Raw genomic sequence first — 27365 nt, forward strand, 5'->3', positions numbered from 1 at the left:
GATGATCATATGGTTTTTATTCTTCTATTTGTTAATATGGTGTATCACATTGATTGATTTGTGTATATTGAAGAATCCTTGCATTCCTGGGATAAATCCCACTTGATCATGGTGTATGATCCTTTTAATGTGTTGTTGGATTCTGTTTGCTAGTATCTTGTTGAGAATTTTTGCATCTATATTCATCAGTGATATTGGTCTGTAATGTTCTTTTTTTGTAGTATCTTTGTCTGGTTTTGGTATCAGGGTGATGGTGGTCTCATAGAATGCGTTTCGGAGTGTTCCTTCCTCTGCAGTTTTTTGGAAGAGTTTGAGAAGGATGGTGTCAGCTCTTCTCTAAATGTTTGATAGAATTCACCTGTGAAGCCATGTGGTCCTGGACTTTTGTTTGTTGGAAGATTTTTAATGACAGTTTCAATTTCATTACCTGTGAATTGTCTGTTCATATTTTCTATTTCTTCCTGATTCAGTATTGGAAGGTTATAGCTTTCTAAGCATTTGTCCATTTCTTCCAGGTTGTCCATTTTATTGGCATAGAGTTGCTTGTAGTAGTCTCTTAGGTTGCTTTGTGTTTCTGTGGCGTCTGTTGTAACTTCTCCTTTTTCATTTCTAATTTTCTTGATTTGAGTCCTCTCCCTCTTTTTCTTTTTGAGTCTGGCTAAGGGTTTATCAATTTTGTTTACCTTCTCAAAGAACCAGCTTTGAGAAGTTTTATTGATCTTTGCTATTGTTTTCTTTGTTTCTATTTCATTTATTTTTGCTCTGATCTTTATGATTTCTTTCCTTCTACTAACTTTGGGCTTTCTTTGTTCTTTGTTCTCTAGTTCCTTTACATGTAAGGTTAGATTGTTTATTTGAGATTTTTCCTGTTTCTTGACGTAGGCTTGTATTGCTATAAACTTCCCTCTTAGAACTGCATCCCATAGGTTTTGGATCATCGTGTTTTCATTGTCATTTGTCTCTAGGTATTTTTTGATTTCCTCTTTGATTTCTTCAGTGATCTCCTGGTTATTTAGTAATGTATTGTTTAGCCTCCATGTGTTTGTGTTTTTATCCCTGTAATTCATTTCTAATCTCATAGTGTTGTGGTCAGAAAAGATGCTTGATATGATTTCAATTTTCTTAAATTTACTGAGGCTTGATTTGTGACCCAAGATGTGATCTATCCTGGAGAATGTTCCATGTGCACTTGAGAAGAAAGTGTAATCTGCTGTTTTGGGATGGAATGTCCTATAAATATCAATTAAATCAATCTGGTCTATTGTGTCATTTAAAGCTTCTGTTTCCTTATTTATTTCCATTTGGGATGATCTGTGCATTTGTGTAAGTGAGGTGTCAAAGTCCCCCGCTATTATTGTGTTACTGTCAATTTCCTCTTTTATAGCTGTTAGCAATTCCCTTATGTATTGAGGTGCTCCTATGTTGGGTGTATATATATTTATAATGGTTATATCTTCTTCTTGGATTGATCCCTTGATCATTATGTAGTGTCCTGCCTTGTCTCTTGTAACATTCTTTATTTTAAAGTCTATTTTATCTGATATGATTTAAAGTCTATTTTGTCTGATATGAGAATTGCTACTCCAGCTCTCTTATGATTTCCATTTGCATGGAATATCTTTTTCCATCCCCTCACTTTCAGTCTGTGTGTGTTCCTAGGTCTGAAGTGGGTCTCTTGTAGACAGCATATATATGGGTCTTGTTTTTGTATCCACTCAGCAAGCTTTTGTCTTTTGGTTGGAGCATTTAATCCATTCACGGTTAATGTGATTATCGATATGTATGTTCCTATGACCATTTTCTTAATTGTTTTGGGTTTGTTTTTGAGGTTCTTTTTTTCTCTCGTGTTTCCCAGTTAGAGAATTTCCTTTAGCATTTGTTGTAGAGCTGGTTTGGTGGTGCTGAATTCTCTTAGCTTTTGCTTATCTGTGAAGCTTTTGATTTCTCTATCGAATCTGAATGAGATCCTTGTTGAGTAGAGTAATCTTAGTTGTAGGTTCTTCCCTTTCATCACTTTAAGTATATCATGTCACTCCCTTCTGGCTTGTAGTTTCTGCTGAGAAATCAGCTGTTAGCCTTATGGGAGTTCCTTTGTATGTTATTTGTCATTTTTCCCTTGTTGCTTTCAATAATTTTTCTTTGTCTTTAATTTTTGCCAATTTCTTTACTATGTGTCTCAGTGTGTTTCTCCTTGGGTTTATCCTGTATGGGACTCTCTGCTCTTTCTGTACTTGTGTGGCTATTTCCTTTCCCGTGTTAGGGACGTTTTCGACTATAATCTCTTCAAATATTTTCTCTGGACATTTCTCTCTCTCTTCTCCTCTGGGACCCCTATAATGCAAATGTTGTTGCGTTTAGTGTTGTCCCAGAGGTCTCTTAGCCTGTTTTCATTTCTTTTCATTGTTTTTTCTTTATGCTTTTCCACAGCAGTGAATTCCTCCATCCTGTCTTCTAGGTCACTCATCCGTTCTTCTGCCTCAGTTATTCTTCTGCTATTGATTCCTTCTAGTGTAGTTTTCAATTCAGTTATTATATTGTTCATCTCTGTTTGTTTGTTCTTTAATTCTTCTAGGTGTTTGTTAAACATTTCTTGCATCTTCTCGATCTTTGCCTCCATTCTTTTTCCGAGGTCCTGGATCATCTTCACTATCATTATTCTGAATTCTTTTTTTGGAAGGTTACCTATCTCCACTTCATTTAATTGTTTTTCTGGGGTTTTTTCTTGTTACTTCATCTGGTACATAGCCCTCTGCCTTTTCATCTTGTCTGTCTTTCTGTGAATGTGGTTTTTGTTCCACAGGCTGCAGGATTGTCTTTCTTCTTGCTTCTGCTCTCTGCCCTCTGGTGGCTGAGGCTATCTAAGAGACTTGTGCATGTTTCTTGATGGGAGGGACGGGTGGTGGGTAGAGCTGACTGTTGCTCTGGTGGGCAGAGCTCAGTAAAACTTTAATCCACTTGACTGCTGATGGGTGGGGCTGGGTTCCCTCCCTTTTGGTTGTTTGGCCTGAGGCAACCCAACACTGGAGCCTACCTGGGCTCTTTTGTGGGTCTAATTGCAGATTCTGTGAGGGCTCATGCCAAGGAGTACTTCCCAGAACTTCTGCTGCTAGTGTCCTTGTCCCCATGGTGAGCCACAGACACCCCACACCTCCACAGGATACCCTCCAACACTAGCAGGTAGATCCGATTCAGTCTCCCCTGGAGTCACTGCTCCTTCCCCTGGGTCCTGATGCACACACTACTTTGTATGTGCCCTCCACGTGTGGGGTGTCTCTTTCCCCCAATCCTGTCAAAGCCCTGCAGTCAAATCCCACTAGTCTTTGAAGTCTGATTCTCTAGGAATTCCTCCTTCTGTTGCCGGACCCCCATGTTGGGAAGCCTGACGTTGGGCTCAGAATTTCATTCCAGTGTGTGAATTTATGTAGTATAAGTGATCTCCAGTCTGTGAGTCACCCACCCAGCAGTTATGGGATTTGATTTTACTGTGATTGTGCCCTTCCTTTCATCTCATTGTGGCTTCTTCTTTGTCTTTGCATGTGGGGTATCTTTTTTGGCGAATTCCAGTGTCTTCCTGTAGATGATTGTCCAGCAGCTAGTTGTGATTCTGCTGTTCTCACAAGAGGGAGTGAGAGCACATCTTTCTACACCGCCATCTTGGTTCAGGCACTTGCCCTCATTTTAAAAGTTAGATTCTAATTAACACAATTCATCTAGCTGATCTTTTAAAAGCATGAATTAATTTTAAAGTATGCATTATATTTATGTTAAGATACTGGGAATATTTTAAATTTTAATATTTATCTTTGTCTTCATTTATTCAACTATTTTTCAAAATATTGATTTTACTGGCAGCCTGTTAACAAAGAGAAATGTATTTCTGAAATGCAACTTCCACCAGAGTTTTCAGATTTTATGAAAACAAATTCATGAAAAGGGAAATTTCTGAGGATAATCTACATCTTAGGAATTATTGATATTGTTGTCCATCTTACTATGTATATTTTATATTTGAGGAAATTTATCTTTCGATTTTCCCTCATATTTAATACTTATCCTTGGTCAGCATTGCTATTGTGATGATCATTTGGGTTTAGACAATGTTTGACACTAAAAAAAATATATTTTTATTGAAACATAGTTAATTTACAATGTTGTGTTAATTAGTGCTGTACAGCAAAGTGATTCAGATATACACACACACACATTCTTGTTTTTGATTTCCATTTTGGTTTTTCATAGTATATTGAATATAGTTCTCTGTGCTATACAGTAGGACCTTGTTTATTCTACGTATTAAAACTTACATCTGCTAACCCCAACCTCAACTCCATCCTTCCCCCAACACCTCCCCCTTGGCAACCACCAGTCTGTTCTCTATGTCCGTGATTCTGTTTCTGTTTCATAGATAGGTTCATTTGTGTCATATTTTAGATTCTACATATAAGTGAAATCATATGGTATTTGTCTTTCTCTTTATGACTTAGTTCATTTCGCATGATAATCTCTAGTTGCATCTTCTTAGTTCCTTTAATCCTCCTGTAAATTTGGAAGTTTTATTATACATATCTGTGTATAATTTAAAGTGAGAAAAAACAAAGCAAACAGAAGATTTAGGAATTTTGAGGTTTAAAGTAATGTCAGATTTAGACAACTTCTGGAAGATAATTTACCTCTTTAAGAATGGAAGGAGTTAATCTATCAATCCCTAACTCCTTCTTACAAAGCCTGCTGCACAATTTACTGAAGAATGGTTTGACTTTCCACATGAACTCACCAGGGTGACTCTACTATTTTGGTCTTCAGTGTTCTGATAACCCACTTGTTTGCTCCTTGAATGCTATCTGCCTCACTTAACTGTTTCCTGACATGACTATCTGGTTCCTAGTTCTGTCTTCCCACTCAAATTTGACTCCCAGATTCTTATCCCTCCCCTAAGATCCCAAGATCCTATCTGGGAACTGATTTTATTCACTCTTCCTGAGCTTTTTCAGCATCCAATTTCTTTCTGCTCTACCAATACAAGGGAACAATTGAAAGGTTCTTCATTTGATAATCTTGCTCTCAGTAGTTAATGAGTACAAGTTTATCATGAATAATAATGATGTCATCATTCAATTTATACCTTAAGGGAAGTAGAAATAATTGAAAAATCACAGTGGAAGCTACTCATAGCATCAAGAATAGATACATAGTGTAAATCAACTATACCTCAATTAAAAAATACACACTTCACTATAAACATTCATTAATAATTTTAAGATATGTACTTTTATCCTGCTTTTGAACATAATATGGACCTACCACTCTCTTACATTGAATATGTTTGCATCCTATCTTATTATTGTAGTCTAAAGTTTACCTTTACATTTTTTTACCTGTTCTTTTTTTTAATATATAAAATGTTATAAATTTTTATGCCCAATAGTTAAATTTATTGACTTACAGTCTTTAAAAAAGAATAGATACATAAAATTATTGTTGAGTCAGTTGATACCATAGTGAAGATGTAGAGGATCAATTGAAACCCAATACTGTGCTCATCTTCAAAACCTGATATGCAAAGCATTTGCATTATTATATTAGAATTTGGTCTTTTCTTTTTACTTGTATTTGAGGGGATTGAAGTTTTCTGTGGTAAGTGAATAATCTTTGTTTTCAAATATTTTGTCTTTTATTCATTGGTACCAATAGGCAGAAAGTTGAAACTGCTATTGTTACTCACAATCATTCACCCATGATTGGTGAACGTTGTCCTTGTTAAATTGCTTGGGTCAGACACTCTCTGACCTGTAACCTTTGCATTGATTAAAATAATTTTTATGAAAATTAAATGCAAGCAATATTTACATAATGAAGAGAATGTGACCAAAATCAGCAGCCTGCAGAATTTCAAATATAACAATTATTTTACTGTTACAATGAAAGTTCATATTTCTCTGAGGGTTGAATATTTTCAGCACAATAGGTACTCTCTGTGTTTCCAAAGTAGATTATTGTTTCTTATTTTGTCTTTAATCAACAAAACATGTATTTTTCCCTTAATTCTTTTTTTTTTATCATTATGAACAACTTTTTTTCTTAACAGTAAAATTACTGCAACAACACGGAATTGCATTAAGCTACAGTGGGCCATTAGTTCTATTTAAAATAGGTCATTGTCCATTTATTTTTTTAACTTTGATGTGAGAATTTGGGAAATAATTTTCTACATTGGAAAACTGCTTCCATAAATGTTAGCTACCAAAATCTGAAAGTGTTAAATGTCTGAGCTGCTCTTTAACTATTAGAGAATGGCTGAGGCAGCTGGGAAAATGTGCTGAAATAATTGGTTTTCTCTCCTTTGTGTCTCATCTGAATCTCTACTCAAAGTTTTCTGTGCGATATTGGCCTGTGGTCACCATATACCACACTGCCACAAACACAGCATGTCTTAGGCAGATTGCTTGCACCCCTGACTCTCAGTTTCTTCATGTCAAAAGGGTGGATTTGGGCAAGGTGTCCATGGTAGCTTCCAAGTCTAAATTTCTCAGATTCTAAGACTCAGTGACTCCCCACTCATTCCCAGGTTAGCCCTGGTTGATCCGTTGGAGGCCTTCTTCCTATCATCCCTCTGTGAGGTCTCAGATATCAGAGATTAATGTTAATGTCGGTCTAGGTCAGATACAGCCAGGGTGAGGACATAATCACCTGGAGATATTGTGTGTGAGAATACTACATTTTATATAGATAAATATATTCTGTTTTAAAAAATTATTTTTATTAAGAGACAATAATTTATGGGATAAAAATAACAATTCCAAATTAAATAAGAGAGAGGAGCAAGCTTTATTTGTAGAATTCTAAAAATTGTCTGTATCACTTCCATTTACATATTTTGAAGTCATTCTCCTGTTCTCCCTGACAGTCTATATAAACACTATTGTATCGATGCTTATAAAATACAGTATTATTTTCAAATTAGCATATTTGGTATACTCATTGTTTTCTTTTTCTTAGTTTGTTGTTTTTCAATGGAAAACAAATTGCTGAAGCAGCACCTTTAGTTTATGCACCTTTGTCTCTAGATTCCACTGCAGAAAAATATCCATGGCATTTAGATTCAAGCACAAATATTTTGGAGTCTTCCTAAAAACATTAACTTTGTTATTTTTCTCTATTCTACATTCAATACAATTGTAAATGTATGCAGACATTCACAGAAACCTATCACCATGGCAACATTCTTTAAAAGATATGATTGTTATTATCAATAATTTATATTGTATTTGAATACAGAAGGGACAAATACAGGTAATGACAGTATTTTATTTTTTGAAGTTTCTGTGCTTTAGAATCAACAAATCAGCTCTTTTATCAAATTCTGTTTTCACTATCTATTGTTGACAAATACATAGAAAAATATTTGCTTAAAAACAAAATGCATACAATGTAACATTTGTAGTCTTTACAAAGTCTCAAAATACATATAATGTAACATTTGTAATCTTTACAAAGTTTGGTTTTCCTATTGTTTAAATAGTACAGATATTTTAAAATATAGTCATCTCGTTAAATTAAATTTCTGTTTATTGTATAGATTTCTTTGCTTTCAGCACCATGTCATCTCCATTTCTTCATCCAGATAATGCATAGTTGACTATATTTTCCTTCTGGGCTGACGTTTTTCCACTGAAGTCATGCTTTGGCCAACCATTTAACACAGTAGCTCATGCTGAGGAATGAGCATAGATTATTGCCTCCAATAGACTTTGTTTAAATATTGATTATTCTTACAGTATGAACTTGATAAACTACATTAAATTTGTTACTATATATTCCCTCTTTAAAGTTGAATATCTTGCAGATTTTGTGAGACCTATATTGAATGAGAAAATATTAAATATTTTTAAACTACAAAGTACTACACAGAGTCAGTCCCTCCAGAGAGATAATTGAGAAAGGAATGTTACCCACATCATATGTTTCTAAACAAGCCCAAGCCCATGTCTGGAACTAGATCCAGGCCTGGGTTAAGATCCAATTCTTGACATTCATTCCTTGAATCAACACAAGCAAATCATGGATCTTTATATGTCAGGATTCTTGTCTATATCATAGTCATTAAAATAGTGCTTTCATCATGGAGTTGTTGTAAAAATTAAATGAGAAAATGTATGTAAAGCACCTCTCTCAGTGGTTGTTGCCCTGTGAGTGTTAGCTATGATGTAAAGAAGCGTGTTGTGTGTCATAATAGGGGCCCCGCTGTACACGTTGTGTGATAAATCCCATAATTTAAGTATACAGAAATACATGAGAGCACAAGGAAATGACTACTCATTCAGTCTTCCCTACCTCAGAGAACTACATCACCTTTTAACCAGTTCTTCAAACAAACAAATAAACAAAATCTAAGTGCATTATTTGATTCTTCCATTTACTGCCCATCCACTTTCTCACAGGATAGTCTTTCTGATCTACCAACAAACTGTATTTTCAGTTCCTAGGCCTATGTTTATTTCCACTGCCACCACTCTAAAGGAAACTACCATCATTGTTTTTTGTTTGTTTTGTTTATTTTAACATCTTTATTGGAGTATGATTGCTTTACAATGATGTGTTAGTTTCTGCTTTACAACAAAATGAATCAGTTATACATATACATATGTTCCCATATCTCTTCCCTCTTGCGTCTCCCTCCCTCCCACCCTTCCTATCCCACCCCTCTCGTGGTCACAAAGCACAGAGGTGATCTCCCTGTGCTATGCGGCAGCTTCCCACTAGCTATCTAATTTACATTTGGTAGTGCATATATGTCCCTGCCACTCTCTCACTTCGTCACAGCTTACCCTTCCCCCTCCCCATGTCCTCAAGTCCATGCTCTAGTAGGTCTGTGTTTTATTCCTGTCCTACCACTAATCTCTTCATGACATTTTTTTTTCTTAGATTCCATATATATGTGTTAGCATACGGTATTTGTTTTTCTCCTTCTGACTTACTTCACTCTGTATGACAGACTCCAGTTCTATCCACCTCATTACAAATAACTCAGTTTCATTTCTTTTTATGGCTGAGTAATATTCCATTGTATATATGTGCCACATCTTCTTTATCCATTCATCTGTTGATGGACAGTTAGGTTGCTTCCATGTCCTTGCTATTGTAAATAGAGCTGCAATGAACATTTTGGTACATGACTCTTTTTGAATTATGGTTTTCTCAGGGTATATGCCCAGTAGTGGGATTGCGGGGTCGTATGGTAGTTCTATTTGTAGTTTTTTAAGGAACCTCCATACTGTTCTCCATAGTGGCTGTATCAATTTACATTATTCCCACCAGCAGTGCAAGAGGGTTCCCTTTTCTCCACACCCTCTCTAGCATTTATTGTTTCTAGAGTTTTTGATGATGGCCAATCTGACCGGTGTGAGATGATATCTCATTGTCGTTTTGATTTGCATTTCTCTAATGATTAATGATGTTGAGCATTCTTTCATGTGTTTGTTGGCGATCTGTATATCTTCTTTGGAGAAATGTCTATTTAGGTCTTCTGCCCATTTTTGGATTGGGTTGTTTGTTTTTTTGTTATTGAGCTGCATGAGTTGCTTATAAATTTTGGAGATTAATCCTTTGTCACTTGCTTCATTAGCAAATATTTTCTCCCATTCTGAGGGTTGTCTTCTGGTCTTGTTCATGGTATCCTTTGCTGTGCAAAAGCTTTTAAGTTTCATTAGGTCCCATCTGTTTATTTTTGTTTTTACTTCCATTTCTCTAGGAGGTGGGTCAAAAAGGATCTTGCTGTGATTTATGTCATAGAGTGTTCTGCCTATGTTTTCCTCTAAGAGTTTGATAGTGTCTGGCCTTACATTTAGGTCTTTAACCCATTTTGAGTTTATTTTTTCGTTCTCAAGATTGCTTTGGCTATTCGGGATCTTTTGTGTTTCCATACAAATTGTGAAATTTTCTGTTCTAGTTCTGTGAAAAATGACATTGGTAGTTTGATAAGGAGTGCATTGAATCTGTAGAGTGCTTTGGGTAGTAGAGTCATTTTCACAATGTTGATTCTTCCAATCCAAGAACATGGTATATCATTAATTTTGTATCCTGCTACTTTGCCAAATTCATTGATTAGCTCTAGTAGTTTTCTGGTAGCATCCTTAGGATTCTCTATGTATAATATCATGTCATCTGCAAATAGTGACAGCTTTACTTCTTCTTTTCCTATTTGGATTCCTTTTATTTCTTTTTCTTCTCTGATTGCTGTGGCTAGAACTTCCAAAACTATGTTGAATAAGAGTGGTGAGAGTGGGCAACCTTGTCTTGTTCCTGATCTTAGTGGAAATGGTTTCAGTTTTTCACCATTGGGAACAATGCTGGCTGTGGGTTTGTCATATATGGCCTTTATTATGTTGAGGAAAGTTCCCTCTATGCCTACTTTTTGCAGGGTTTTTATCATAAATGGGTGTTGAATTTTGTCAAAAGCTTTCTCTGCATCTATTGAGATGATCATATGGTTTTTCTCCTTCAGTTTGTTGATATGGTGTATCACGTTGATTGATTTGCGTATATTGAAGAATCCTTGCATTCCTGGGATAAACCCCACTTGATCATGGTGTATGATCCTTTTAATGTGCTGTTGGATTCTGTTTGCTAGTATTTTGTTGAGGATTTTTGCATCTATGTTCATCAGTGATATTGGCCTGTAGTTTTCTTTCTTTGTGTCGTCTTTGTCTGGTTTTGGTATCAGGGTGATGGTGGCCTCATAGAATGAGTTTGGGAGTGTTCCTTACTCTGCAGGTTTTTGGAAGAGTTTGAGAAGGATGGGTGTTAGCTCCTCTCTAAATGTTTGATAGGATTCACCTGTGACGCCATCTGGTCCTGGGCTTTTGTTTGTTGGAAGATTTTTAATCACAGTTTCAATTTCAGTGCTTGTGATTGGTCTGTTCATATTTTCTGTTTCTTCCTGGTTCAGTCTCGGCAGGTTGTGCATTTCTAAGAATTTGTCCATTTCTACCATAATTGTTTTTAATGCACTAGTTGCCTCCAAACTAGATGTCCTGCTCACCTTCCTACTTCCTCACCTACATGCATTCTCCTTGAAGCAGCCAGTTATCTTTATAAAACATAATTAGGTAGTCCTTGCCACACCTGCACCATATTGAAAGTACAATTAAACTAAAATCCCCTGTTGTTGTTTAGACTTCTACCTTATCCTAGCTTCTTCCTATACTCCAAGGTCAACTTACCCATCACCCACCTTCTTCACTGGGTCCTTGCAATATCAGTACACTTGTGGGCTATTGAACTTGATATACCCTTTGTCCTGAACATTTTTTTCTAAACTCTTTATGCCTAACTAGCTCCTTTTCATACTGTGCATGTTCACACATGTCAATTTCTCAAGCTGTTCTTGAGCTGTCAAAGGAAAGCAGCTCTCATTTTGCTGATACTCTCCTATAATCCTACTTAGATCCTCCACTAAATTTACCTCATTCTGAAATTTTATATATTTATATATATATGTATATATATATATACACACACACACACAAACACACATGCTTCCTAGCTGTTCTCACCCTGTCTTCCCCCACCCTGAGAATATAACATGCATGAGAGCAGGGTCCTTACCTGTCTTGTTCAGCTTTACAACTAAAGCTGAACATAATACATATGTTCATATATGAGGTATCTGATACATAATACATAGTATATGCTAATACATAGTATTATGTATTAACATATACATAATACCTAATATATAATATATGCCTAATACATAATATATGTTCACTAAATATATATTTAATGATTAATGGCTTGAATTAATAAATGAAAAAATTGAAATGATTAAATTCACAAGTACATAGGCCACATTTTCTCTAAATAGTCACTTTTTGCTAAGCCACTAGATTTTGAACTAAGCCTAACATTTTATGTACCTATTCAAAGGCCACCACTGTAAAGATTATTTTTGTCCCACTTTTTAAATTTAAATGTTATTTTATATTAGAGTATAGTTGATTTACAATGTTGCGTTAGTTTCAGGTATACAGCAAAGGGATTCAGTTATACAAATAGATATGTCCATTCATTTTCAGATTCTTTTCCCATATAGATTATTACAGAGTATTGAGTAGAGTTCCCTGTGCTATACAGTATATCCTTGTTGATTATCTATTTTATATATAGTAGTGTGTATATGTTAATCCCAAATTCCTAAGTAAGTTCATTTGTATCATTTTGTTTTTAGATTCCACATATAAGTGATATCATATGATGTTTGTCTTTCTCTGTCTGACTTACTTCACTCAGTATGACAATCCCTAGGTCCATCCATGTTGCTGCAAATGGCATTATTTCATTCTTTTTGAAGGCTGAGTAACATTCTACTGTATGTATGTGTGTGTGTATTTTATATATATATATATATATATATATATATATATATATTTATACTTATATATCCATACCACATTTTCTTTATTTATTCCTCTGTCGATGGTCATTTAGGTTGCTTCCATGTCTTGCCTATTGTAAATAGGGCTGCAGTGAACATTGGGGTGCATGTATCTTTTCAGATTATGGTTTTCTTGGAATATATGCCCAGGAGGGGGACTGCTGGATCATATGGTAGTTCTTTCTTTCTTTTTTTACATCTTTAAAGTAAAGTATAATTGCTTTACAATGTTGTGTTTGTTTCTGCTGTATAACAAAGTGAATCAGCTATATGTATACATATATCCACATATCCCCTCCCTCTTGAGCATCCCTCCCACCCATCCCTATCCCACCCCTCTAGGTGGTCACAAAGCACCGAGCTGATCCCCTTGTGCTATGCAGCTGCTTCCCACTAGCTAGCTATTTTACATTTGGTAGTGTATATATATCAGTGCTACTCTCTTACCTAGTCCTAGCTTCCTCTTCCCCACCCCCACCTTGTCCTCAAATCCTTTGTCTACGTCTGCATCTTTATTCCTGTCCTGCCCCTAGGTTCATCAGAAACATTTTTTTTGTAGATTCCATGTATATATGTTAGCATACGATATTTGTTTTTCTCTTTCTGGCTTACTTCACTCTGTATGACAGACTCTAGGTCCATCCACCTCACTACAAATAACTCAATTTCATTTTTTTTTATGGCTGAGTAATATTCCATTGTATATATGTGTCACATCTTCTTTATCCATTCATCTGTCGTTGGACTCTTAGGCTGCTTCCATGTCCTAGCTATTGTAAATAGTGCGCAATGAATGTTGTGGTACATGACTCTTTTTGAATTATGGTTTTCTCAGGGTATATGCCCAGTAGTGGGATTGCTGGGTCATATGGTAGTTCTATTTGTAGTTTTTTAAGGAACTTCCATACTGTTCTCTATAGTGGTTGTACCAATTTTCATTCCCACCAACAATGTAGGAGGGTTCCCTTTTCTCCACACCCTCTCCAGCACTTATTGTTTTTAGCCTTTCTGATGATGGCCATTCTGACCAGCGTGAGGTGATATCTCATTGAGTCTTGATTTGCATTTCTCTAATAATTAGCGATGTTGAGCATCTTTTCATGTGCTTTTTGGCCATCTGTGTTTCCTCTTTGGGGAAATGTGTGTTTAGATCTTCTGCCCATTTTTTGATTGGGTTTTTTTTTTTATTGAGCTGCATGAGCTGTTTGTATATTTTGGATATTAAACGCTTGTCAGTTTCTTTGTTTGCAAATATTTTCTCCCATTCTGTGGGTTGTCGTTTTATTTTGTTTATGGTTTCCTTTGCTGTGCAGAATCTGTTAAGTTTAATTAGGTCTCACTTGTTGATTTTTGTTTTTATTTTCATTACTCTCAGAGGTGGATCAAAAAAGATATTGCTGTACTTTATGTCAAAGTGTTTTCTGCCCATGTTTTCCTCTAAAAGTTTTGTAGTATCTGGTCTTAGATCCAGGTCTTTAATCCATTGTGAGTTTTTTTGTGTGTGTGTGTATGGTTTTAGAGAATGTCCTAGTTTCATTCTTTTACATGTAGCTGTCTAGTTTTCCCAGCACCATTTATTGAAGGGACTGTCTTTTCTCCATTGAATATTCTTGCCTCCTTTGTCATAGATTAATTGACCATAGGTGCATGGGTTTATTTCTGGGCTTTCAATCCTGTTCTATTGATCTATATTTCTGTTTTCATGCCAGTATCATATGGTTTTGATTACTTTTGCTTTGTAGTATAGTCTGAAGTCAGGGAGCCTGATTCCTCTAGCTCTATTTTTCTTTCTCAGGTTTGCTTTTGCTACTCGGGGTCTTTTGTGTTTCCCCAAATTAGTTACTTCCACCTCCATTTCCAAAGTGATAGTGTGGCATTCCTCATGTTATAAAGCATTCATCATCATATCTACATCACAGAGTATCTCCCTATCCAACTAGATAACTGACAACTTCTAGGCAGCAAATATATATTTTCATCTCTTCATCCCTAATACCTGGACCCAGAGGATACTCAATAAATATATGGTGAATTTAATTTAATTCCTTCCATGTTTAGCATGAAACTACAGCTAAAATAGTTCAGAAAAAAAGCAGAAGGGAGACATGTCCACTTAAGCAGCTCATACTTCTGTGGTATTTGCAAACAGATTCACCCTAGGCCTATCAGAAATTGCATACAAAATCTGATTGAAAGAAAAATCTGAACCAGATATGCCTGGAAATCTACTTCATTCCATCATATCAATTGTTCCTTAAATAGGATCTTGAATTCACTATGAAATTAAGAAAACTGATCAAGTAGCAAGTTTGAATGACAGTTTAATATTTACTTAGAAGTATGATGTCAAGTAGATACAACTTACAACTTGTTTTGCTTCATGTATTCGGGTTTTTTTTTTTTCCTCAGTGAATGGTACAGAAGATGTGTTTGCTTTTACTTATGCATTTTCATCTAAAAGATTAGTAATATGAATAAATACCACCTTTTGAAGTATGTTGCAAATCTAACTCTAAAATGAAAAATGGTATATTTTCCTAAAAGTTGTCTCTTCTAGTATTTTGGAAATCTAAGTGTGTCACCTCTAGAGTATATTGGTTCAGGATATAAAATTGACCACAGCCATACTGAAATATATTTTGTACTATATATATTGATGTCAGCACTCTGATAAAAGTTTTTACCTTTTCCAAAGAGATAAAATTACTACACATAAATTCTTAGAAATTATGAGAATAATTATAAGCATTCTTAATAATTGCAACCTAGTTTCTAAGACCCTTTCTTATTCAATAGTGAAGACCACTTCTTAAAATATGTAAAGGATGACAGCTTCTTGTCATTTCCCATAGCTTTTCTAGATATGGAGATTAACATGTATTTTTATATTCATTTAAAATTTAATTTTTTTCATTGACTTTTCATCAGACACTCTAGTGATGAATTATTTCAAAAACTGAAAATTTGAGAAAACCCATATGTAGGGATGGTTCTATTAGGCAATGATCCCATTGTAGTTGATGTTGAAAATGTGCTATCTGAGTGTAAAGAGATAATGATGTTTGGTGAAAAGCCAACTATTCAAAAATAACAACTTAAAAGATTTTTTCAGACTAATTCCTGTTCTGCTCATAATTCAAGGGAATATTTTATTTTTGCTTATGTTATTCTGCTTCTCAAACCAAGCCTCACATTACCCAGCATTCTCAAAGTCTATTCTGTAGACAAGTAGTCCTAAAGGGTTTTCGAAGGAAAATGGGTTACATGGTCGAAGAGGTTTCAGAAGCCATGCATGTACATTCTCAAAAGGACCTATCCCCCTTTTGAGAATGTACATGCATAGAGTAAACTAAAAGGCTCACAGAAATTCAGGAGTGAAGTTCTAAGTTTAACCTAGAATTTTCCAAACTTATTTGACCATAGTACTCTTTCACTTGTGATGTCTGTTAATAAACCACAGGAACAGTTTTTGTGGTCCTGGCTTTGTCATAATAGCCATGAAGATTATATTACATTAATTACGATTTTGCTGGCTGCAATCAATTTTCATAGTATTTATTCTTAATTAATTCATTTACTGCCTCTGCATGAAATGGCAATTTTGTGGGTCATTATAGACTTTTAAATACACATACAACGTCCTTATTTATAAACATATATCTCTGTCTGTTTTTAGCAAATTCATATGTATAAAATAACTCCAAGATATTTCAGAGTATTCACTCTACATTCTAAATTTAGTGACTGCCAGCTGGATTTGACAATTAGTATGCCTGAACAGAGCTAGAATTTTAAACTGAAAATTGGAAATACAGTTAATTAGGTAAGATAAATAATAATTGACCTAAGAGTTAAGAACAAGAGGAGAAATTTAAAGTTAGAGGCTATGTGTTGTAGCCACTGATAGGCTTTGGGTTTTGTTTCTTGAAACAAGGAACAGAATTCTTAAGCCTACTTGCAGATTGCTTTCAATGAAGGGGAGCAGTTGGACTAGACTTTCTGCCAGCTTAGATCACATCTTTCCGTTTCTCTGTCACTGAATCCACACTCTGCCTTCCTTTATGTTTCTTAGAATGAACTGAACATGATTGTATTGAGAATGTGATCTAAACCCCGTTCCTCTCACCTTGGCAAGACCATCATTATGTCATCTCTCTTCAGCACCCTCAACTTTTCTCTCCCTTCTGGAACATCCTACAAGTTTACTGTTCTTACTTTAATAATGATAATAATAATAATAATGCCTTGATCCAACATTCCTCTCTAGTTCCTGTTCCACTTTACTGCTTCCTTTATAGTAAGAACCCTAGAAGGAGATATTTATACTTTAGTTTTTTCATTTTTTCTCAAGTTCCTTCTCAAAACTCACAAAATTTATATTTTATCCCTCTATTTTCAAAGCCACTAATGACTGCATAGTACGTATTACCTAAGGCCCACAGCCTCCTCTGCCTTTCTTCAGAGCTCGTCTTCTGTTCATCTCTCTCCCTTGCCCCTGCTGCTCTAGTCATATTGCCCTTTGCTGGTCCTCAAATGTGCCAAGCAGCCTCCTTTCTCAGGGTGTTTGCACTTAGTGTATGTCTGCCTGAAATTCTCTCCTCTCAGATATTCAGAGAGCTCATTCCCCCACTGCCTGTAGGTTTCTGGACAAATTGTCACCTTATTAGTGAGACTTTCTCTGACCACGTACATAGACTAAGTACCTTACGCTCTGGCACTTTATATCAACTAGTACCCTGCTTCATTTTCTCACCAGCACTTATGAGTTGAACAAATAACTGTTCAAAATGTATTTGTTCATTTGCCCTAGAAGTAATGACCAACTGTTGTCGGTCTCACTTCACCACTACATTGTGAGTGCCACAGGGCAGATGCTTTGTTACGATGTTCTTAGTTGCATCCCTAGCTGTAGAGTAGTGCCTGGCATTAGATTAGGAATTAAATAGCTCAATTATGAATAATATAGGTTTATTGATCCTTGTAATGGTGCTCTACTAGCTAAGAGTACAAGGAAGACCTCATGGATGACACTGGACTTCTTCTGAAAGATTAGTAGGATATCCACACATGGGGTGCTTTGGAATTTCAAGTATAAAATAAACAAAGCACAAAGGTAGGAAAGTGTTGGGGAACTACTTGGCTAACATAGTTTGTCTAAAACCACAGATAGTGTAGTTGAGAATGAAAAGAAACAGGTAGAGTTTTTTTCTAATTTGTTAAATTGTGGTACAATACACATAACATAAAATTTCCTGTGTTAACCATTTTTAAGTGTAGAGTTCAATGGTACTAAGTACATTCATATTGTTGTGCAACGATCACTGCCATCCATCTCCAGAACTCTTTTCATCTTGCAAAACTGAAACTCTGTTCCCGTTAAATAGTAACTCCCCAGGACCTCCTCCTTCTAGCCCCTGGCTATCATCATTCTATTTTTTTTTAAATTTCCCTTCCCCCCCATTTCCCTACCCTTTGGTAACTACCATTCTACCCTCTGTTACTACAGATTGAGCTTTTTTTTTTTTTTAAGCCTCCACATAAAAGTGAAATCATTCGTGCTTGTCTTTCTGCTTTGGCCCTATTTCACTTAGTATAATTTCCTCAGGGTTCATCCATGTTGTCACAAATGGCAAATTTCTTTCTTTCTCTGAGGCTGAATAATGGAGTATATTACATATATAAACTTTTCTTTATCTATTCCTCATGAGACATTTAGGTTGTTTCCATATCTTGACTATTGTGAATAATGCTGCAATGAACATGGCAGTACAGTTATCTCTTCAAGATAGTGATGTATTTCCTTTAGATATACACCCAGAAGTGGGATTGCTGGATCAAATGGTAATTCTATTTTTAATTTTGTAAGGAACATCCATACTGTTTTCCATAGTGGCTGTACCATTTACATTTCCACCAACCGCGTACAATGGTTCCCTTTTTTCCACATTTTCACCAACTAGTCATCTCTTGTCTTTTTGATAATAGCCAATAGATGTGAAGTAATATCTCATTGTGTTTTGGGTTTGTATTTCCTTGATGATTCGTGATGTTGATCAACTTTTCCTGTGCCTGCTGGCCATTCGTACATCTTCTTTGGAAATATGTTTATTCAGGTTTTTCTCCATTTTAAAATCAAGATATTTGGGGATTTTTGCTATTGAGTTGGAAATCAGGTGGAATATATTTAAAAAATAGTCCAAATATCAAAATAACATTTCCCCTCCTCTCAAATATTTGTAAATCTATATTTCTTTTTTCTTAAATTCAGAGATAGGCACTATCTCTTTACATTATCTGTATCTATTGTATAGGCCTTTCTAATTTGACTAGTTTTACCATGAACTATTATTTATTTATGTATGTATGTTTATGGATATGTATGTATATATATCTCCTGTTCTAGAATAAGTTCCTCAAAGGTAAAAGCCACCTGATTCATATACTTATTTCAATTTCTGGCTAAGATGATTTCTTCTACCTGGTAGGCATTCAATAAAAGTTTGTTGTATTAATAAAGGCAGACGTCTTTAATTGCAAAATTACCCAGCTAAAATATTGAAAAGGTAGAATGAAGAAATATTTTAGAGATTCTTTAACATTAGCCAGTTTGAGTTTGTGGTAGGAAATGGAAGCCTAAACAAGATTTTTAAACTTGAAAGTCACAATCCAACTTGTACTTTAGAGAGATTAATCTAGTATCATAGATTTTATTGCTGCAGGAAAGTTTCAGAACAGGGAGGCAATTTGGGAGATAATTCCAATAGGTAATTCCAACTAATTAAGAGGTAATAAGTATCTGAAGTAGAGTGGAACAAATGAAGATGGGAAAGAGAGGACAAAAAGGAAGACTATTGTTAGGTATCAGCTATAAGACTTAGCAGGTTCTCATTTTGGGGAACATCACAGAATGTTTAATTATGACATCAAGATTTTAAGTCTGAGAGATTTAAATAAAGTCGAGCTATTGTCAGAAAGAAGGAAATGTGAAGATTTTTGATAAAATGTGATTTGGGGTTTAGACTTGGGGGGTGCCTTTGGCCATCTGAGTGGAGATGTTTAGGAAACAGCAGTTATATCTGAGTTTAAGGAAAGAGGTCAATGCTAAAAGTATAGATTTTGGGTACACCTGCAAGGAGCTAATGATTAAAGTTCTGGTTGATTATTATAATTGTTCTCCTTTGGACGAGTTAAAGTCGAGTGAAAAAGAAAAAAATTACAAGCTGGCTTTTGAATTAGTGCAGGTGTGATCTGCCAATAAAAATCCATAATAACAATATAAGTAGAAACTGAGAAAATAAGTCAAGTGAATTTGTGGATAAAGAATTAGCAGAAATTTGGGTGAAACTAAAGGTAGTAAATATATTTGAATAATAATTAAAAAATAATTATCTCTACATAGGGACAGAGTATAATAATATCATTGTAGTATTCTTTTTTGGGTTACTATAGAGTTAACTTCTAGTTTTTATTTGTTGTATGTTATGATGAAATAATTATTAATTCATGTCAGCCAGTATTCACTGTGTTCTTTTTTTTTTTTTTTTTTTTTTTTTTGCCAACTACATGGATTGAAAAGTTTGGTAAACTGATTTCTACCTCTCAAGGTGCTTCCTGTATAGTAGTCATAGACATGTATTGTTATGATGCTAGAAACATCTGTATATTCCATTAAGGGCACCAATGAGCCAGAGGTTGGATCTGTTACTGGAGAGAAATATGAGAATTCAGAAGGAAGGTGTTACATGGTTTGTCTGGATAAAGGAATATGTACTCTCTCATCTGCTCCCTCCAGGATGGGAGAGAATGTGAACAGGAAAGCATGAGAGGAGGTTTTCTGGAAGTCATAGCACTGTAAACAAAAACTCCAGTACAAAATGTAGCAAGACATTTAGTATAACCTCCAGCATATTGTGCAAATATAGCATGGGATATTATAGCATGAGATGAAGATGGATCAGAGCTCCAAGGCCGTATAAGGAAAGTCTCTGGCTATCTTGATGAGGTGTTAGGACACAGAGAGCTTTAAACAGGGGAGAAATATGATCTAATTTGAATTTTAGAAATGTCCCTGGCCTCCGAATAGTGGGTAAAACAGTAGGGGGCAGGGAATAGAGATCAAAGGAAGGATTGGGAAGAATATTGCAGTGATCCAGAGATGCAGGGAAGAGATTCAGGTCATCGCCTCTAGATTACTATCTGTGTGGATAGAGAGAAGCAGACAGACAGATTTCAAAGTAATTTCACCAAATTTGGTAATTGTTTAGATGTGAGAATGAGGGAGAAGATTGAATAACGCTTAGTTATCTGGTTTGAAAAGCTAGATGGATAGAGGCAACATCCATGAGATAGGGAAAGTGAGAGCAAAAGATGTTTGAGAGAAAAAGTCCTGAAGCTCCTTTTGGATCGGACGATTCTACGGTGTCCATTACCACCCAAGATGAGGTGCTCAGTGCACAGGTACTGAATGGCTTTGGACTCAGGTGAGAGATCAAGGCTAAAGATTTTGGAATCTCTGATTTGTAAGTAATAATTGAGTACTTAAGAGGAGATGAGATTGACTTTAGGAAGAGTGTAGAAAGAACCTTGAGAGTACAGATGTTTCAGGAACACCCTGAGGTATCTAAAAAGAAGCTACCAAGGATATAGTGTGGCAAGCAAGATGGGGATTCATGAGATAATGGTCAGAAAATCAGACATGAGGATATTGAGGGAATCAGTTAAAGCAATGACATAATACCAGGTTGAAAAAAGATTTCAGGGAAGCTATAGCAGTGGGTAATGGCAGTGAGAGATTATCTAGAGAAGAGAATAAGCCTAATTCAGACCATAGCACACCTCGGTCCTAGAAAGAAATAAAGTGAGACTTTACATAGAAATTGAAGGAGATAGATAGATGTAGGTAGATAGAGATATCCACCCCAGAGTATGTCTATACTATATACAATATCCTCTAATCCACAGTATAATAGTTGGTTACTGCAAAATGCTAAAAAATTACTGACTGATAATATATTGAGATACGTAGGATGGCTTCTTTATGGAAAGACCAGATTTATTCCTCTGGTCACCTGGGATTCGTTTTGAGATTTTGGTCCACAGTGTTGACCAGCATCTCACATTAGGATGACCTTATTTCTGAGGGATCAGCTGTCTAAAGCAAATTAGGATTCTGCTAGTCCAGCATAGACTCAACATGGGTCTTTTTTACTGAAGTCTTCTAAGTGCTGATTTATGCTTTGAGATGCCAGTAGCAAGAACCACATACTCTTCATATTTTAGCACATTTGAGATCTCCACAAACTGGGTGCATTTCTACAGCACACCTGGCACCTTTGAAAATGTAAAGGCACATCAGAACAATTTGAATTTTAGTCCTCTGGAATCAGTGAGGTGCAGAAGTTCTCTTGGTAATGCTTAGGTCTGAAATAATTGTGTGTTTCTTTTCCTCATAATTTGGACTCACATGGTTTATAGAGATTTGGCATGGTCCCGAAACCTTCCCTCCAGCCAGCTTGCCACTCCAGATGGCACTGCCTTTCTGAACAAGCTGATTCCTCTGGTCATGGAGGTGAAATAGTATTTCTTTATAAGTCCTGACTAGTCTTGTTTATAACTATTATTCACTTCATTGATCATGAATATACAGTTTTTAACTCGTGATATTTTTGACTGATGTCGGGCATTTTTAAAACTCTAAGCTAATCATCAACAAGTAAAAACTAATAGTTCAATTTTTCAGTCATGTTAGTTACATATATACATGGATTCTGTAAATGTCAAGTTAAACATAAAGTTACCTTTAAGTAGCTTACACTCTAAGCCATTGTTTGACTTCTTTAAGAATATGAATATGATTGATTCTTTTTTAATTTTCTTTTTTTTTTTTGAAGATGTTGGGGATACGAGTTTATTATTTTTTAATTTTTGCTGTGTTGGGTCTTCGTTTCTGTGTGAGGGCTTTCTCTAGTTGTGGCAAGCGGGGGCCACTCTTCATCGTGGTGCGTTGGCCTCTCACTGTCGTGGCCTCTCTTGTTGCAGAGCACAGGCTCAGTAGTTGTGGCTCATGGGCCTAGTTGCTCCGTGGCATGTGAGATCCTCCCAGACCAGGGCTCGAACCCGTGTCCCCTGCATTAGTAGGCAAATTCTCAACCACTGAGCCACCAGGGAAGCCCTAATTTTCTTTTTTTTTTTTAAAGAAAATAATATTTCCTTATAGCTTATTTTATACCTAATAAATAGTTTATACCTCTTAATCCCCTACTTCAATCTTGCCACTTCTCTCCCCACAAACTGGTAACCACTAGTTTGTTCTCTGTATCTGTGAGTCTGCTTCTTTTTTGTTATATTCACTAGTTTGTTGTATTTTTCAGATTCCACATATAAATGATATCATGCAGTATTTCTTTATTTGTCTGATTTATTTTACTTAGCATAATACCTTCCAAGCCCATCCATGTTGCTACAAATGGCAAATTTTCATTCTTTTTTATAGCTGAATAGTATTCCACTCTGTGTGTGTGTGTGTGTGTGTGTGTGTGTGTGTGTGTGTGTGTGTTTGTGTGTGTATGTACATACCACATCTTATTGGCTGATTCTTTTTTTTGTTTTTGTTTTTTGGGTTTTTTTTGTTGTTGTTGTTGTTGTTGTTTTGCGGTACGTGGGCCTGTCACTGTTGTGGCCTCTCCTGCTGTGGAGCACAGGCTCCGGATGCGCACCATGGCTCACGGGCCTAGCTGCTCCGCGGCATGTGGGATCTTCCCGGACTGGGGCACGAACCCGTGTCCCCTGCCTCGGCAGGCGGACTCTCAACCACTGCGCCACCAGGGAAGCCCTGATTCTTTTTTAATTGAAATTTTCTTCTTTACAAATTTGAGCTCATCATTTCTGTATTAAAGAATTCTCAAAGCATTCAGCATTATTGATGAACACAAGCCTTTAGAAAAACATATAGTGTATAATCCATTACTTATATGTAGTCAGTTTTTTTTTTTTGAGTTCTGAGTTCTAGGATATTCATTTTATCGGTCACTACTTCAACAGCAATAAAAATATTGGTCCCCAACCTGTCATCTAATAGTTTCATCAAAATGGGGTATTGACTCAGCACATACATCTAAGTTTATCATATTGAAAGATTAAGCCATAATGAATTCAGTAGCTGTGTTAAGACTTACTTCATAGGGATACCTCAGCTTTCATTTGAAATTTTAAATATTTAAAAATTTTTGACTTTGGTCTTTCTGCAAAACCAACTTACTTCAAAATAAATATTTTGCTCACTATAATTCCAAGAGTTTCCAAGTAATAAAAGCAAAATAGAAAGGTTTTTACAAACCTAGAGAACTAACAATATTTGCTTTTGAACTACCTACATTTGTTTAATTTTTACTTGCATTTTATTGTAATTAGTTCTCCCCCCAAATAATCATGGGCATGATACATCTTCCCAATAGCCCTTCTGAAGTTACCTCTAAAGGCAGAGGAATTCTTATAGGTTTCTCTATCTGCCTTCTGTTTGTGTGAGATAGCTTTTCTACCCAATTTGTCTATCAATAAATGCAGGTCATATTTTGAACGTACTGAAAGTTTACTACAATGTTGTTTAATTACTCAATATGGAGGGCCTTACAGTAGATTTTAAGGACAACACTGGCTATCTTGATGATGATAACATTCTATTTAAATAAAAGTATTCATCTCATAATTTTATTAATATGTCATCTCAAATGTTCACAAATGGTAGAATTTGGCTCCTAAGTTATTACCATATATATGAATACTCTTCACTGACACATCCATTTTTAGTGATTTGGTAAACTGGCTTAACAGTTACTTGTGATTTATGTGCACAAAGTAATTTATATTATCCCCATTTTGTAGATGAGGAAATAGCATTCAAGAGCTAAAAGCATCACATTCATTTAACCCCAGTGGTATTCTCTTGGATTATACCTTTGAACCAGAGGGAAGGGAAATTAATAAGAAAAAGAAGAAATGTCAAAATCAAAGAACAAGTGCATAACCATTTTCTTCAGCCTTTGAGTGGTTATATTTAGTTTCATGTTGGAAAAAGAGAAGACACTTTATGTTTTCAAGAGAGAGTGCAAGTGAGATCTGTGGAAATAATAAGCAGGTCTCTGGAGTGTGCACTGACCTCTTCCTTTCGAGTCTGAACACTGGTTATGGATTGTATTGATCATATATTAAAATGACAGATGGCCTTCACATTAGCTTGCACACAAATCTCTTAGTGAAACCTATTGTAACATGTCAGATGCAACTTAAGAACTGAGCTAGACGTTGATGGACAAGACCTTCCACTGATCATTGAAAACATGTAGATTCTCCCTGATTAAATCGATGATTCTGACTTTAATGAGCTGCTATTGATTGGGTGTTTACCACTACAATGTATTATGATATTGCCACTCACAGTGCCACAGCTAAGAGGTTGTAAGCATTTCTGTTATAAATCCTTTTTTTTTAGAAGCTTGTAGTTCAACCATGAAATGAGCCAGTGATACGACACATAGCAGGCAGTCACTTTGACTGCAAATTATTTTCCACAATTAAAATACATATATACCTATTTAGTAACTTCAATTTTCTTTGGATAACCAGAAAAATGAAGGCCTGAGCCAGTCTATGAATTGTGTGAATATGTAATAAATACTTCTTCTTGTTGAAAAGAAGACTTAATATGATATGCTCTACTGGTCTACCTCATACGACCACAAGAAACAGTCTTAAAAATGGGAAATGGAAAAATGACATGTTCCCAGTTTCTCCTTGAGTTTAAATCATGAACTATACACTTGGCACTTAAGCTAGTTTGATATATGACATTATTGCTAAAACAATAACAATATAAGGCAAGTTTTATTCTGAACTGAAAAGCTGAAGAAACTGGTATCTGTCATTTAATCAACCCTGAGAACATTTTAAAATATGCAATTATTTTTTTAAATTTAAATTATAAAAGTCTGATTTTGGAACACAATCAAATTTAAAAGGGTATTTCTGTCTTTAATTTTTGACAGAAATACTCTTTTCCACACCATTGTATTTATGAACGTGATACTATTTTAAGCATCCAGTACATTTTTTTCTCTCTTTCGAGTAGGCATTTAAATGTTTGCGGGATGATTTAATGAATGAATGAATGACACGGATGAATGAGTAAAAGTTACGAGAATCTTGATTTCATCTCTCTAGTACTAATGAAATTTTGAATATTAGCTTGTCAGGAGAGTATCAGTTTCAGCCTTTACTTTAAAACATCCGTTCTGTATTTACCTTTCAGAAGTAGAAACAAAAACCAAAAAAACAAACAAAAAAGCTTTTTCAGACCTCTTGCACCATTGATTGTGGGCACTGTTCCAAATATATTTTGGGAGTTCTTGGCCAGGCAAGAATATACTGATATACTCTTGGACTGTTTTTTTTGTTTGTTTTTTTTTAAGGTTTAGAAAAGCCTATTTATTTCCTAGGTTATTTATTCATATTTATTTATTTAATAGATCTTTATTGGAGCATAATTGCTTCACAATACTGTGTTCCTCTTGTACAACAAAGTGAATAAGCCATATGCACACATATATCCCCTCCCTCTTGCGTCTCCCTCCCACCCTCCCTATCCCACCCCTCTAGGAAGTCGCAAAGCACCGAGCTGATCAACCTGTGCTATGCGGCTGCTTCCCACTAGCTATCTATTTTACATTTGGTAGTGTATATATGTCCATGCCACTCTCACTTCTCCCCAGCTTCCCCCTCCCCACCCCATGTCTTCAAGTTGGACTGCTTTCATATTCTAAGAGATTTTAGGGTGTCTACTGGATTATTAAATGTCACCAGGAAAACCAAATTAACAGCATAGCTGCTTTACACTAAATTGGTAAAATGTAAACTAAAGGGAATTTGCTTATTAGTATAAAAAGAATATTTTAGATATTAATTAAGGAACCATTGGGCCATCCTTTGAGTATATGGTATATTCAATATACTCTTACATCATACTCTTACGACATTGCTAGGTATTGCTAACAGAGGTGGAAGTTTGTTAAATCATGTCATATTAACTACCTGATAATATTTAGAATGCCATTACGTACAAAACTTTCATTTTTTATGAGAAAACAATGTATGCTATTTTATCTCACACAGTATCCGTAAGATCATTAGTTTTGCTTAGTGTCCTTTTTGATGGAATTAAGTGACAGCATCATTTAAATGTTACTTTTAAGCACAGTACTTCAGACACCAAGGGGTCAATTGATTCTGACAAAATGTTTCTAAAGTATATAGAGATATATATTAACATTAATATGCTTCTCTTGACTGGTTTATATGGTTTCCAATAACATATTTCAGTGAACATATTTGCTATAATTTTAGTTCAATGAAATGCAGGAGGCACATGAGTAGAAAATAGAGCAATATGTAATTATGCTGAATGACCTCTGAAATTCAAAGAGCCACTAGTTTGTATAATTCAATAAGGAAAGAAACATATTCAGAAAATTCAACTCAACTTTCTCATAGTTGCATAATGAATGATAGCAATATTGGGGGAAAATTAGAGGGCCAGAAAATCTGTGCATTAAAATCCATGGGAGCGGGACTTCTCTTGTGGTGCAGTGGTTAAGAGTCCACCTGCCAGTGCAGGGGACATGGCTTCGATCCTTGGTCCAGGAAGATCCCACATGCCGCGGAGGAACTAAGCTCGTGCGCCACAGCTACTGAGCCCACGTGCCACAACTACTGAAGCCCGCATGCATAGAGCTCGTGCTCTGCAACAAGAGAAGCCACCGCAATGAGAAGTCCACGCACTGTAACAAAGAGTAGCCCCCGCTTGCTGCAACTAGAGAAAGCCCGCGTGCAGCAACGAAGAACCACCACAGCCAAAAATAAATAAATAAATTTACATATAACA

The 27365-nt window shown here is 35.6% G+C and overlaps 1 protein-coding gene across 1 annotated transcript in view; it reads left to right on the plus strand.

The window, feature by feature from the left end:
* Positions 1-27365, plus strand: part of GPC5 (glypican 5) — a 1397564-nt gene that overhangs the window by 1260021 nt on the left and 110178 nt on the right. The gene's annotated exons all lie outside the window — the stretch shown is intronic.

Source organism: Physeter macrocephalus, chromosome 13 (assembly GCF_002837175.3).
Source record: "Physeter macrocephalus isolate SW-GA chromosome 13, ASM283717v5, whole genome shotgun sequence".
NCBI lineage: Eukaryota > Metazoa > Chordata > Mammalia > Artiodactyla > Physeteridae > Physeter > Physeter macrocephalus.